Below are 12,614 nucleotides of genomic sequence, written 5' to 3' on the forward strand. Positions count from 1 at the left end.
AAAAAAAAAAAAAAAAAAAAAGAAAGAAAGAAAAGGTAATTCTCATCTCTCCCTTTCACTTGGATGTCGTTTTTGTATTGCTAATCATCGCTGACTTAATAAAAGCCTGAGACACCATTCTCTCCCAAAATGGAGGCATTCTTTTTACAACTAATGTGATTCATAGTTATTCTCATAGTTCTTTTTTTTTTTTTTCCAGACAAGGTCTTGCTGTGTTGCCCAGGTTTGAGTGCAGTGGCGTGATCAGGGCTCACTGCAGCCTTGAACTTACAGGCTTAAGCAATCCTCCCACCTCAGCCTCCTGGGTAACTGGAACCATAGGCATGTACCGCTGGCTATTTATTTTTATTTTTAATTTTTTTGGAAATAGGGTCTCACTCCGTTGCCCAGGCTAGAGTGCAGTGATGCCATCTTGGCTCACTGCAACCTATGCCTCCTGGGGTTCAAGTGATTCTTGTGCCTCAGCTTCCTGAGTAGCTGCGACTACAAGCACATATATTTTTAGTAGAGACGGAATTTCACCATGTTGGCCAGGCTGGTCTCAAACTCCTGACCTCAAGTGATTTGCCTGCCTTGGCCTCTCACAGTGCTGGGATTGCAGGTGTGAGCCACCGAGCCTGGCCTATTTCCCATTTTAAAAACAAAACATCATATGGGTTTAAAAAATGCTTGAGTTAGTTTTGATTCATTCTTGATTAGCTGGTGAGGAATGGTGGGAGAGGCGGCCCAGGGGGTGCCCACGTCTGGACCACTCTGCTACTGGCCACACCCTGTCTCCTTGAAGCCACATTGGCATCCTTCCATACCAATGAGATCCCTGACAGCCACTGCCATTATCTGGAGGGCACCACCGCTCAAGGGGTTTCCTTATGAATTTGGCAAAGAATTTTATAAACTTCAGCCAGGGGGAGGCTTGGAATGTTCTGTCTACCACTAGTAAACAGCAGCTCTTTGCTATAGTGAGTGTGACAGAGAAGTTGTTTTCCATTAATATGTGGCTTTATGTGAGAACGAGCTGGCACAAAGCGAGCAAGCAATTAGAAATGATTTTTCTCATGAAGTAACTGTGCAGATTCCATCTCGTCACTCTGAAGGTATGCGATTGAAAAACTGTTTGTCACTGTCTTCTCGGTCCCCAGCATAGTAGAGTTTGTTTCAGTTAGTGTTAAATCTTCTAAGCCAACAGTAAACCTGTGACGCATTTGATTCGCGAAGGGCGTTGCTATGTGACTCTCCATCATCACACAATGCTGTTGACCGCTACTGTCTTTGCGCTGTATAGTATGTGCCAGTCAATCCATTCTTCTCTTGACACACACCATGTCTGTTTACGGTGCTTCATCCCTGCTTCTCATACTTTACCGTGTGTGAGAATCACCTGGGCATTTTCTTAGAGTATGCATTCCAGGGTTTCAATGGTAGAACTTAAAAATTCCGATTGCATCGGTTTGATGAGGTCCAGGAATCTGGCCTTTAGTCAACTCTCCCTCCCCAAGTTGATCCTGGTGTAGGTTGTCCATGGAGCCGACTTTGAGAAATAGATTTCTAGTTCTTGGTTAAAAATAATTATGTAGGGCTGGGCATGGTGGTTCATGCCTCTAATCCCAGCACGTTGGGAGGTCAAGGTGGGAGCTTTGCTTGAGCCCAGGAGTTGTTTTCAAGCAACACAGGGAGAGCCCGTCTCTACAAAAGATAGAAAAATTAGCTGGACGTGGTAGTGTGTGTCTATAGTCCCAGTTACTTGGGAGGCTGAGGAAGATAGCTTGAGCCCAGGAGGTCAAGGCTGCAGTGAGCTGTGATCATACCATTGCCCTTCAGTTTCAATGACAGAGTCAGAGCTCGTCTCAAAAATAAAACAAAATAAAACATACATATATGTTTCCAAGGTCCATGTGATAATTTCATAAATTGATGTAATCAAATCAGGGTAATAGGGACATGCATCACCTTAAATACGTATCTTTTCTTTATGCTAGGGACATTCAAAGTATTCTTTTCTAGCTATTTTGAAATAACAATTGCTTAATGTTAACTATAGACACCCTACTGATGTATCAAATGCCAGGTCTTATTTCTTCTAAGTGCATATTTGTACCCGTTAATCAGCTTCTCTTTATTCAGTTCCAGCCTTCCTGGCCTCTGCTACCCACCAATCTACTCTCACAAGATCCTTGCCAATTTCCATGTAACCACCGTTGCCTGGCTTTCTGAAACAAGCCAATGAGAGAGACTTCCAGATTTTATTGAGAATGTGGGTTTTTTTGGTCAATGGGTACAAAGTTTCATTTAGGAGGAATAAATTCTGGTGTTTTATCACAGGGAAAGGTACCTAACAAGTGTATTGTGTATTTCAAAATTGATAGAAGAGAGGATTTTGAATGTTTCCAACACAAAGAAATGGTACATGTGTAAGGTGATGGTGTCTTAGTCTTTCTGTTGCTTATAACAGAATACCTGCAGGTGGGTCATTTACAAAGAAAATAAATTTACTTCTTACAGCTATAGAAATTTATTTCTTACAGCTGAGATGTCCAAGGTCAAGGGGCTGCATCAGGTAAGAGGTTTCTTGCAGGTAGGGACTCTGCAGAGTCAACTCCAAGGTGGTATAGGGCATCACATAGTGAGGGGCTGAGAGTGCTCATGTGCCAGCTCACGTCTCTCTTCCTCTTCTTATAAAGCCACCAGCTCCCCGCCATGATAACCCATTAATCCATTAACCCATTAATCTATTAATCCATAAATAGATTACGTCATTCATGAGGGCAGAACTTTCATGATCCAATGATCTCTTAAAGATCTAATCTCTCAGCCGGGCGCAGTGGCTCACGCCTATAATCCCAGCACTTTGGGAGGCTGAGGCGTGTGGACCATGAGGTCTGGGGTTTGAGACCAGCCTGGCCAACATGGGGAAACTCCATCTCTACTAAAAATATAAAAATTTGCTGGGTGTGGTGGTGCTCATCTATAATCCCAGTTACTTGGGAGGCTGAGGCAGGAGAATCACTTGAACCCCGGAGGTGGAGGTTGCAGTGAGCCAAGATCAAGACATTGTCCTTCAGCCTGGGCAACAGAGCAAGGGTCCATCTCGGAAAAAAAAAAAAAGATCCCATCTCTTAACACTCCATATTGGGGATTCAGTTTCAACATGAGTTTTGCAGGGAACAAATATTCAAACTATAGCAGATGGATATGCTAAACACCCTGATTTAATTATTGCACAATGTATGCATATATCAAAACATCACACTGAACTCCATAAATATGTACAATTATTATGTGTCAACGAAGACAACAAATTAATGTTTTCTTTAAAAAAGCATTAGTCTTTTAAAAAATGAGAACTGGTAGTGTCTTTACAGACTAAGAAAAAAATCAATATCTAAATCAGCTAAAAGAAACCTTACAATCAACAGAGAAGGGCCCTACAGTAGAAAGAGAGGAGGGTTATTCCAGATCCTTGAACAGGCAGTAAGTTAGAGAAACAAGGTCTTGACTTTTTTTTTCCTTAAGCAGGCTGTTAAGCATTATTTCTCTGGTTACTGCACATCTGCCCAATGACTCAATAATCCAAGTTCCTTCCTGAGTCTGTGAAATCCCTTCTCCGGGACTCAAGAAAGGTGGGGACATTGGGCATCCGGGGCTGAACCCTGGCACATTCTCCCAGGGCTGGGCCAGACTTCTAACAGCAACATGCCAAATGCTGTTTTCAAATCGCAGTTTGTATCTTACATCTCATAAGTGATAGGAATTTTTTCCTGTGTTTTTTATCTCCCAGGATCAAATAGGTGGAAGCCAGGGACCCAAATTGCAGGAAACTGGGAGTGGGTTGGGATTAGCGGATTAGGAGGTTAGGCTGGTTTCTCTCATTTCTTGTCTACCGTCCCTTGTCCATGTACTGATGACTGGTAGGGAAACTGACCCAGTAGATTTTCTTCACTACCTTTTGTGTTTATTATCATCTTACATTTATAATTAATCATCTGCTCATACTCATGCATCTTTTCAACCTTACTCTCTGGTATGGTTTGGCTCTGTGGCCCCACCCAAATCTCACCTTAGGTTGTAACAGTCCTTATGTGTTGTGGGAGGGATCCAGTGGGAGCTAACTGAATCATGGGGGCGGGTTTTTCCCCTGCTGTTCTCATGACACCTGAAGGTTTTATAAAGGGGAGTTCTCCTGTACATGCCCTCTTGCTTGCTGCCATGTAAGACGTGCCTTTGCTTCTCCTTTGCCTTCTGCCACGATTGTGAGGCCTCCCCAGCCATGTGGAAAGGTGAGTCCATTAAACCTCTTTCCTTTAGAAATTACCTGGTCTCGGGTATGTCTTTATTAGCAGCATGAGAACAGACTATTATATCCTCTTTTCTCTTTGTTAATTCTATTTCCAGGGCTTTAGAAAGACTTTCCACCTTTCTGCTTGCCCCTCTCCACATATTCACAGCCTCACCACCATCTTCTCGTGCCATCTTTTCATTCTGCTTCTTCATTTGAAATGGCCTTAGTCATGCCAGGAAAACATTACAGCAGGGCTAGGAATACATCAGGACTGAGGAGAGAGGGAAGCCAAAGGTTTTGAAATGAGCATGTCAGGATAAAGAGCCAGGGTCAAGAAACCACAAGCATCTTGAAATTGTGAAGTCATCTTCTCTAGAATCTTCAGTATTTCAATCCCATTACCTTCCCTTAATTGAATCTGCCTTTGCCAGCCTTTCTGCTAAAATACAATTTCTTATTAAACTTGATTTGGTTTGGTTTAGCTTAGTCCCTAGCATTGAATCAGCATTATTTTCTGATTTACTGCAACTCTACTCTGCTTTATTGCAACTCTGCAGCACTTAGGTACATTATAAAACTTCCATGGCGTTGACCCAGAAACCCAACAATATGACATTGTTCTATGAGGAAGCACATCCTAATCTCAATTCACTGGCTGATAAGTGTTCTAGTGGGAATATTTGGCTCCCCAGGTGTCTGCACCATGGTGGGCACACAGAGGTGCTTCACCCCAGCCAAAAGTTATTTCATTGAGTTGGCAAATTGGGGAGAAACAGAAATTCTATAAGTCATTGAAGCAATCCATCACTGAACGATGCTTTTTTGACAAGAGGTAATATCACTGCTGTTAATAACTGTGACTCCCCAGAAAACACACACACACACACACACACACAAAAACCTGCATTTCCTTTCCTTTTTCGTCTTTTAAATTTTGTCGAATTCTATTTCCACAGCCTTTGTGTCTCTCCCTAGCCACAACCCACTTGTCCTTCAAAGCCTTCCCTGGTGGCTCCAACTCAAACAGCAGTAATGGCGCAAGTATTAGTGGTAGTAGCTACTCTTTTCTTTTCTTTTCTCTTGAGACAGAGTCTCACTCTATTGCCCAGGCTGGAGTGCAGTGGCACAATTCCAGCTCACTGCAACCTCCACCTCCTGGGTTCAAGTGATTTTCCTGCCTCAGCATCCTGAGTAGCTGGGATTACAGGCGCTCTCCACCATGCCTCGGTAATTCTGTATTTTTAGTAGAGACAAGGTTTCACCATGTTAGCCAGGCTGGTCTCGAGCTCCCAACCTCAGATGATCCGACTGCCTCGGCCTCCCAAAGTGCTGGGATTCCAGGCGTGAGCCATTGCTCCCAGCCACCATTTTCTTCATTGTTACATGTACCTGAACTAAGTGATAAAAAGGCATCATCTCATTGAATTCTCATGACTCTCCTATGAGATGCAAACCATCATTTTCCCCATTTTGTTAGAGAGGAAAGTGAGACTAAAGGAAGTAAAGTACCACATCTTGAAAGTGGCAGAGAAGCCAAGCCCGGGACCAGAGCTACCTGGCTTCAGAGCTACCTGGATCTCGAGCCCCTGATCACGTGGCCTGCTCCCATCGTCCTCATCTGGTTTCCTCCCATGCGCTCCTGATAATGCACAATACAGCACTCAATTACATTGTTCGCTCTTTTCCAGCAATAGAGTGTTCCGCTTTTTTGCTCTGTTAGATTATATGTTCCTAGTAACCATGAGGAACATATGATTCAAGAGAACAAAGAAATGACCTTGCTCTGGTAGTTCAGAGCAGGGGTCTTGGGCTAGATTCTGCAGCTTGCCACTGTGCCCTTCCCTGAGCCCGTTTCCTCCTCTGTAAAGTGGTGCCCACATGATCAAACCGTGATGAGGATTAAAAGAAATAATGCATATGAAGGGCTCAGGCGTGGTGATAGAGCAGAAAAGGTTACTTATTGGTGTTCTGACAGCAAATACACTTCTAAAATCATGATGTGGCTCAGTAGTTTTCTGAAAACTCATTTGGCAAGGACACCAGTCTGCTGTGCTATCCATGTTTTGTCTGGGTGGACTTAACTAACATTCCCTGTCTCTCCCCAATGCATCAGTAATATTTCACATTTTTTTTCGTCTTCTGTCTGCCTTCCAAAATTATGAAAACGTTTGCCCTGAGCAGAGCCAGGCAGCAGTCTAATCTTTCTGACCTTTCCCACTTTAAGAGAAACATGGAGTGGGTCTGGGGTCAGGAAATGTTCACTCTGCTCTGAACCCTCCCACTCACCTCCTCCTATCTCCCCTCCTACCCAGGAATCCTACTCCTGGCATCAGTTTCCTCATCTGCACCGGAGAGGATGGGCCAGCTGATCTGAAGGTGGCTTCCAGCTCTCTAGCTGACTCCAAGACTTTTCTTTTTAAAGAAGTAAATCCCAAGCTGTTGTCACCATCACTGTTTTCTGCTCTTCATAACATCGATGTGTTATGTGGGTGCCTGTGTATGTGTGTGTGTGTATTGCTGTACTGTGTTCCTGTCTATGCATGTATATGTGTCAGTGTGTTTGGCTCCATCTGTGTGTGACTGTTTATGGGTGCATTTGTGTGCACCTGCACGTGACTGTATATGGTGTGTTTGTGTGCCCCTGCGGGTGACTGTATATGGCTGCGTTTGTGTGCAGTTGCGTGTGACTGTGTTTGTGTGGGCTTGTCTGTGACTGTGTGTTTGTGTGTACCCGTGTGTCCTGTATATGTGTTTGTGTGCGCCTGTTTCCTGTATATGTTTCTGTGCATCTGTGTGTGGGTGCACATGAGTGTGTCTGCATATCTTTGTGTGTTTGTGTGTAACTGTGTGAGTGTATATGAATATGTTTGTGTTTTGTGTGTATTTGTAAGAGTGTGTGTGTCTTTGGACACTTGCACAGGATTGACATGGCCCAAACCCAAGTGACAGGAAAAGAGGAAAGGGTGGTCAAACCACCTGTGCCTTCCTTACGACCCACGCAGACTGCCCCGAAAGCCTAGGCATTTCCTGGTCTGGATACCACCCTTAGAGCAGAGGAGGTGGGCGGGGCGGGGCCGGGCGGTGGGCGGGGCCGGGCGGAACGGGGCGGGACGGGCTCGCGCGGTGGGCGGGGCGGACAGCAGTGCTCCGGGCATGCTCGGCTGCGGCGGCTGCAGGCGGGGCGGGTCGCGCTGGTGCCGGGCCGGCCGGAGCGGCGGCGGCGGCGGCGGCGGCGGCGGCGCGAGGCGGCATGAGGGAGCCGCTCGGTAAGTCCCGGCGTCTCGCCCTCCTGGGTCCCACAGTCCATTTGGGCCGCTCCCACGGCGCTTCGCGGGCCTCACCCACTGCCTCCCGCGCTCCCCCCAACTTCTCCAGCCGGGACTTCGCTCCGATCCCAGCCACCCCGGCGGTGGGGGATGTCCGCACCCCCGCCGCAGCCCCACCCGGGCCCCCAGCGCGGTGCCTGGCCCCGCCGCCTCGGGACGGGGGGCGCCTGCCAGGCCGGGAGGGACATCCCCTCCCCTCAGGTACTCCTCTCGGCGCGCCGGGGTCCCAGGGCGGGCACCGCGGGCCGCGGCTGGCGTGAGCGCTCGCTTTGCCTCTCGGCTCACGGAGGGCCCGGGGGGCGGGGGTCGCTCACTTCGCTCTCGAAGTCGCCCTCCCCAGCGTGTGTCCACCAACCCCTCCCACGCCCGCGCGCCCAGACCTCTCGGACCTCACCCCGGAGCTGACAGCCGGCGCGCGCGGTCCCCGAGGTCCCGGTTCCCACGCTGCCCCGGCGGTCGGGACTGCCCGGGACGGTGGGGGCTCCCGCCGCGGCCCGGCTCTGGGCTCCGCGCGGTCTGCGCTGGGGATTAGGGCGCTAATCGCGGCTGCCTCCCAGCGAGTGCCCGGGGCCGCCGGGCTCCCGGCTGCGCGTGGGGTAGGAGAAGGGCAGGAGCCCCGCCTAGGAGTGCTGTAAATCCTGTTAATCAGCTCATTTATGGGATCTGAAGCCCGCCCACCCAGAGTCTCTGCTTCCCCTATCCCCAGTCGGGGTCCGTTCACCCCCAAAATGCCAGGGTTTACCTCGATGCCCTGGCCACAGTGGGGCCCAGCACCAGCAGCTAAAAGCGCCCCTCTCGCATGCTGTCAAGAAGTAGAGCGCCTGGGATTCTTCTGGGCGTTTGTAAAGAAGCTGTGATTTCACTACTGAAGAAAAAAATAAAAACGAGAACTTTAGGCCAGCGCTACCTGGGCAGGTCCTGGTGTTTGCTCATTCACGTGCTTCAGAAGAAGTAGAGACCTTGCGGGAATTAGCGTGGGCACATCACAATCCCGCACCCACACCCACTCTCCCACCGCCGCACCCTCTCCAACCGCCTCCCGTGTCGTCATTCCTTCCCCAAATCCTGTAGCTGGGTCTTAGTCTTGGGGAGAGGGGTGGGGCGGTGCAGACCACACAACTCCCGGAGTTGCCTGTCCTGACAGTTTAATGTGTTTTTCCCACAACTTGTTTTCCTTCTCCGGCGTTTTGTCTTTTCGTATTTACAAGGAATAGACATCCCAGAGATTGAGGGTGAGGGTTGCAAAATTCAGGGATTTGGGGGAAGGGACCCGATGGGTAGGATTCAGGCAGTCAGCATGGCGTAAACCGTGTGGTCATGGGTTGTACAGGTAAAACTCTGGGAATGTCGCAGGTCATTTTAGAATTCTGAGACCACCCAGCAAGGCATGAATGCATACAGGCTTTTTTGGAAATCATATGCAGATTCTATTTCATGGGACTTGTGTTGGTTTTCGTGTGAAACTGGGAGTTTGGTAAAGTCGTTTGGTTTTCCATAACGTTCTGTGGATTGGGACTTAATTATTTACCTTGACATGAGGTATCTAAGTCTTAGTCACCAGCTTAACAAGCTTCCTGAAGTCTCTAAGTGTCACTCTGGGCATGCAGCGTGTAGCAAACTGTTACTCCGGCTGGAGTGGGCGAGCAAATATTTGTTGAACAGAGGCCTTCAATCTACTGGGCCTTCCTCCTGTAAAACTTCACCCTTTACTGCAGAGAATGGAAGGTCAGGACCTTGGCAGGCCCAAGAATTAGGGGACTTGGGTGGGTGGAGAAAGCCTGTTTCAGGAAAAAAGAAGTTTGGCCTGAGTGTCCACAGGCTCTGGAGGACTTGACAAACTCATCAGGGTTGTCTAATAACTCATCTGAGTGGTCACAGACTCCAGAAACCTGTGTTCTGTTGTTTGGTAGCTATAAAATGTAATGGGGTTGGGAGGTGCACAAGGAAAATAAATAAGGACCAATTGTTTTCAGTTAAGAAGAAGTAAATATGAAAAGATTCTTGTAGTCTAATTTTTAACATGCAATTTAAAAATAAATCCTAGGAATCCTATCACTACAGAAAGCCCAGAAGTCTGTGGCTCCCCTGAGTTCTCACTGGCCAGTTTGGGAGGACAGTAAACACCAGTCATCCTTAGGAGACCGGGGTTTTTCTTTTAATGAGCTTGGCGAAACTCCACACTAATTAATCTGGAGAGAGTTTAGAACACAGAGCGTTGGAGTAGAACAATTGTTCTGTTGTGGTTTTTATTTTGATAAGCAAAGACTATATCCCTGAGGTCCTCTGGGCCTATTGCTTGACCCATTAGTGCAGTTTACTTGGGCTTTTAACAGATGTTGTTTTTCCTCTTCTGGATGACAAGGGTTATCTCTCCCATTAAAACCTTGCTCTTGTGCTTTGTTTCAAGGGCCTGCTGATTGAAGGAATGTTGAGGTCCACTCACTTGCAAACAGAGGCAGCCCAGGGAAAGGGAAGGACTGGGGAGAGACTGGGCTTTGAAATCTTCTTTAAACACTAAGTGGTGTTTACAAAAATACAGGAACTCCTCCCTCAGATACTAAAACCTCAATTATCTTGATTTGAATTGAAGGTATCTTGTTTAAAATTTGGATTATTACCTTTACTTTCTGGAACTAAGTATCTTTTTCAAAACTTTCTGTAGATACACTTGGGAGGAGCCTAGCTAAACTGGCAGGCTTGTTATCAGATCATGAAGTATCCTTATAGTTTGGTGCTTATTGGTTGTCTTCATAGTTTATCTGTAAAGCTTGTTTCTTCTGTATGTAAATGAAAGAATTTAGATACTGTTAGGAAGAAGCACCAAGATGTATTCCAAAGGGGGGTGGAGAAAAACAAGCAACTTGTCTGTGTAGGAAGAATAGTTAGAGAAACAGAAACCAGATTGTTGCTACTGGTTATCTCTTGGCACGTGGGGTTACTAGGAACTTTTCCTTTTTGCCCAAGCACTGAATTTTGCAGTCTTTACTTTTGACATCACTTGACGTGCCTTTTGCACTTAGAAAATAAATAAAAATGTAAAGATTATATGAAATAATTTAAGTTGAATGCTTCTATAAAGATTTGGCTCTTTTTTATTCTAAAGATGTTTAAAAACAAAATCAAAAGTAGGGTAAGTTTATTGGAATATTTTAGGTATCTTTACATGTGGAGCTTGACATATATGATGAAAAGGGCATAAAATTCTAACCTATGATGATTATGTTTTACAGCTATTTATTGCAAAAAGCGAAAAATTCCAAAAGATTTAAAAGTCTTATCCAGTTTGAGTCCTTTCTTAATGAATTCCAATCTTTCAGAAATGTTAATAAGGTACTTAGAGTTTCATAAAAAATATTGCTAGCCAAAGCAATAATTGTGTGACACAGAATTTAGAGATGAAAGAGAAGACAAGGGAAAGAGTGTGTGTTTCTAAGTGTATATGTGTGTGTGGTCACATTAGTAGTGGAAAGAAAAAAAGAGGAGTCAGATAATACTTATGAAAAAAATTCAGTACATAATGTTGGGGTTTTTTTTTTCTTTTGTTGAACAAATGCCTTAATACTTATAAAAAAAATTCAGTGCATAATATTGGGGACTTTTTTCTTTTTCTTTCTCTTTTTTTGAACAAACGCCTTAATACCAATCCACCCCAGCAAGATTAACGTTCCAAGATCCTTTTGATCTTAGACCCAAGTTTTCCAACTCATTTGTTTTTTGTCACCTTAAAGAAACCTCAGATTGTCCTCCTAAAATGATTACTTCACAGATTAAGTATGCTTTTTTACATCTTGTGAGATCTGAACAACGGGAGTGCCTTGGCGGAGCGGGTCATCACACGTGTGGTATGGTAACAGCAGTCTGTGAGAACCTGCTGTCCCAGAACTTCAACTGGAACTGTTGCATTATTTCTGATTAAGACTGGAAGGGGAAAGAGCAATTCTGTTGTTCATAGGGAAACATACAATTCTACCCTTAGGAAAAAAATCTGTGGAAAGCATTAAAAACCTCCTTATCAGTTAGCAACATACTCTATTCTGGTTTGTTTTATGTCTTGGCAATTTACCTCTTGTTTAAAGAAAGCACTTTGTTATATATTATTAATCATAGCATTAGACCTAAATGTTGTCAGTTGAAGAGATATTTATACTGAACTGCCAACAATTTGAGGGACCAATTACATCTTAAGCATGGAATGTCAGTGAATACAACTGAGAAGTTTTAGGTCTTTTAGAGGAGTAACTGTCTAATAAAGACCTTTTTAGAATGCTGGTTGTAACCTTGTATTAGATTTCTTCAGCAGCACATGTGATTTTGGCTTCCTGGAAACAGGTTAAGAGTCTCTGGCAGATATGGCCTATGTACCATATACTAGAGCCTTTAAAAAATTTACTATTCATTTATTCTTTTCCTCAGGTTTCTTTTATTGTCATTGAGTCTTCCAACTACATAACATTTTTAAAGATGTGTTTTTCTAATCTAACCTAAGCAGCATTTCATTTTTGAAAGTTTTTTTTTCTGATGATGAAATAGTTATATACAACTTAAGTTATAATGTAATGTTAGTAATATATTAACTAATGAAACAGTATTATTATACATGTTATATATACTTAACTTAATATTAAGTATATGAAGATAATATTAAGTATAGTAAGCATATGAAATTGCCAATATTTGACTATTTTTGACCTGCAAAATGACAATTTCATATGATTGGACCTGATACATTTAATGACAGAACATCATTAAGATTCAGAAAAGTACAAATAAGGAAATTTTTTAAAAACTCAAGAGTCCAGTACCTCTGCCGATATTTTGGTATGTCTTCCTTCAGTGTTTTTTTCCTTTCTAGTGTATATATATATAAACAAATTTGGTATGACATTGAATGGAGGGTTCTGTATCTTGTCTTTATTATTTAGCATGGTATCATTAGTATTTCCCCGCGCTGTTGTATACCTGAGAACATAATTTTATGTATGTGTGTGTATTTTATAGTCTGCCATATGGAT

General features: G+C 44.6%; 1 protein-coding gene across 7 annotated transcripts in view; it reads left to right on the forward strand.

Annotated features, from left to right (window-relative positions):
• The window catches only part of JCAD (junctional cadherin 5 associated), a 99,625-nt gene that overhangs the window by 47,418 nt on the left and 39,593 nt on the right, over nt 1-12,614 (forward strand). For 2 of the 7 annotated variants that reach the window (XM_017535440.1, XM_037740949.1), the window contains exon 1: nt 7,449-7,542. The exons of 2 other annotated variants lie outside the window; for them this stretch is intronic. The gene's annotated coding sequence lies outside the window, so the exon portion shown is untranslated. Of the gene's footprint in view, nt 1-4,252; nt 4,275-6,588; nt 6,701-7,448; nt 7,543-12,614 lie in introns of those variants that run through there. 3 more of the 7 variants (XM_037740947.1, XM_037740948.1, XM_037740945.1) reach the window with 3 other exon arrangements.

This window comes from Cebus imitator, unplaced genomic scaffold (assembly GCF_001604975.1).
Source record: "Cebus imitator isolate Cc_AM_T3 unplaced genomic scaffold, Cebus_imitator-1.0 Scaffold92, whole genome shotgun sequence".
NCBI lineage: Eukaryota > Metazoa > Chordata > Mammalia > Primates > Cebidae > Cebus > Cebus imitator.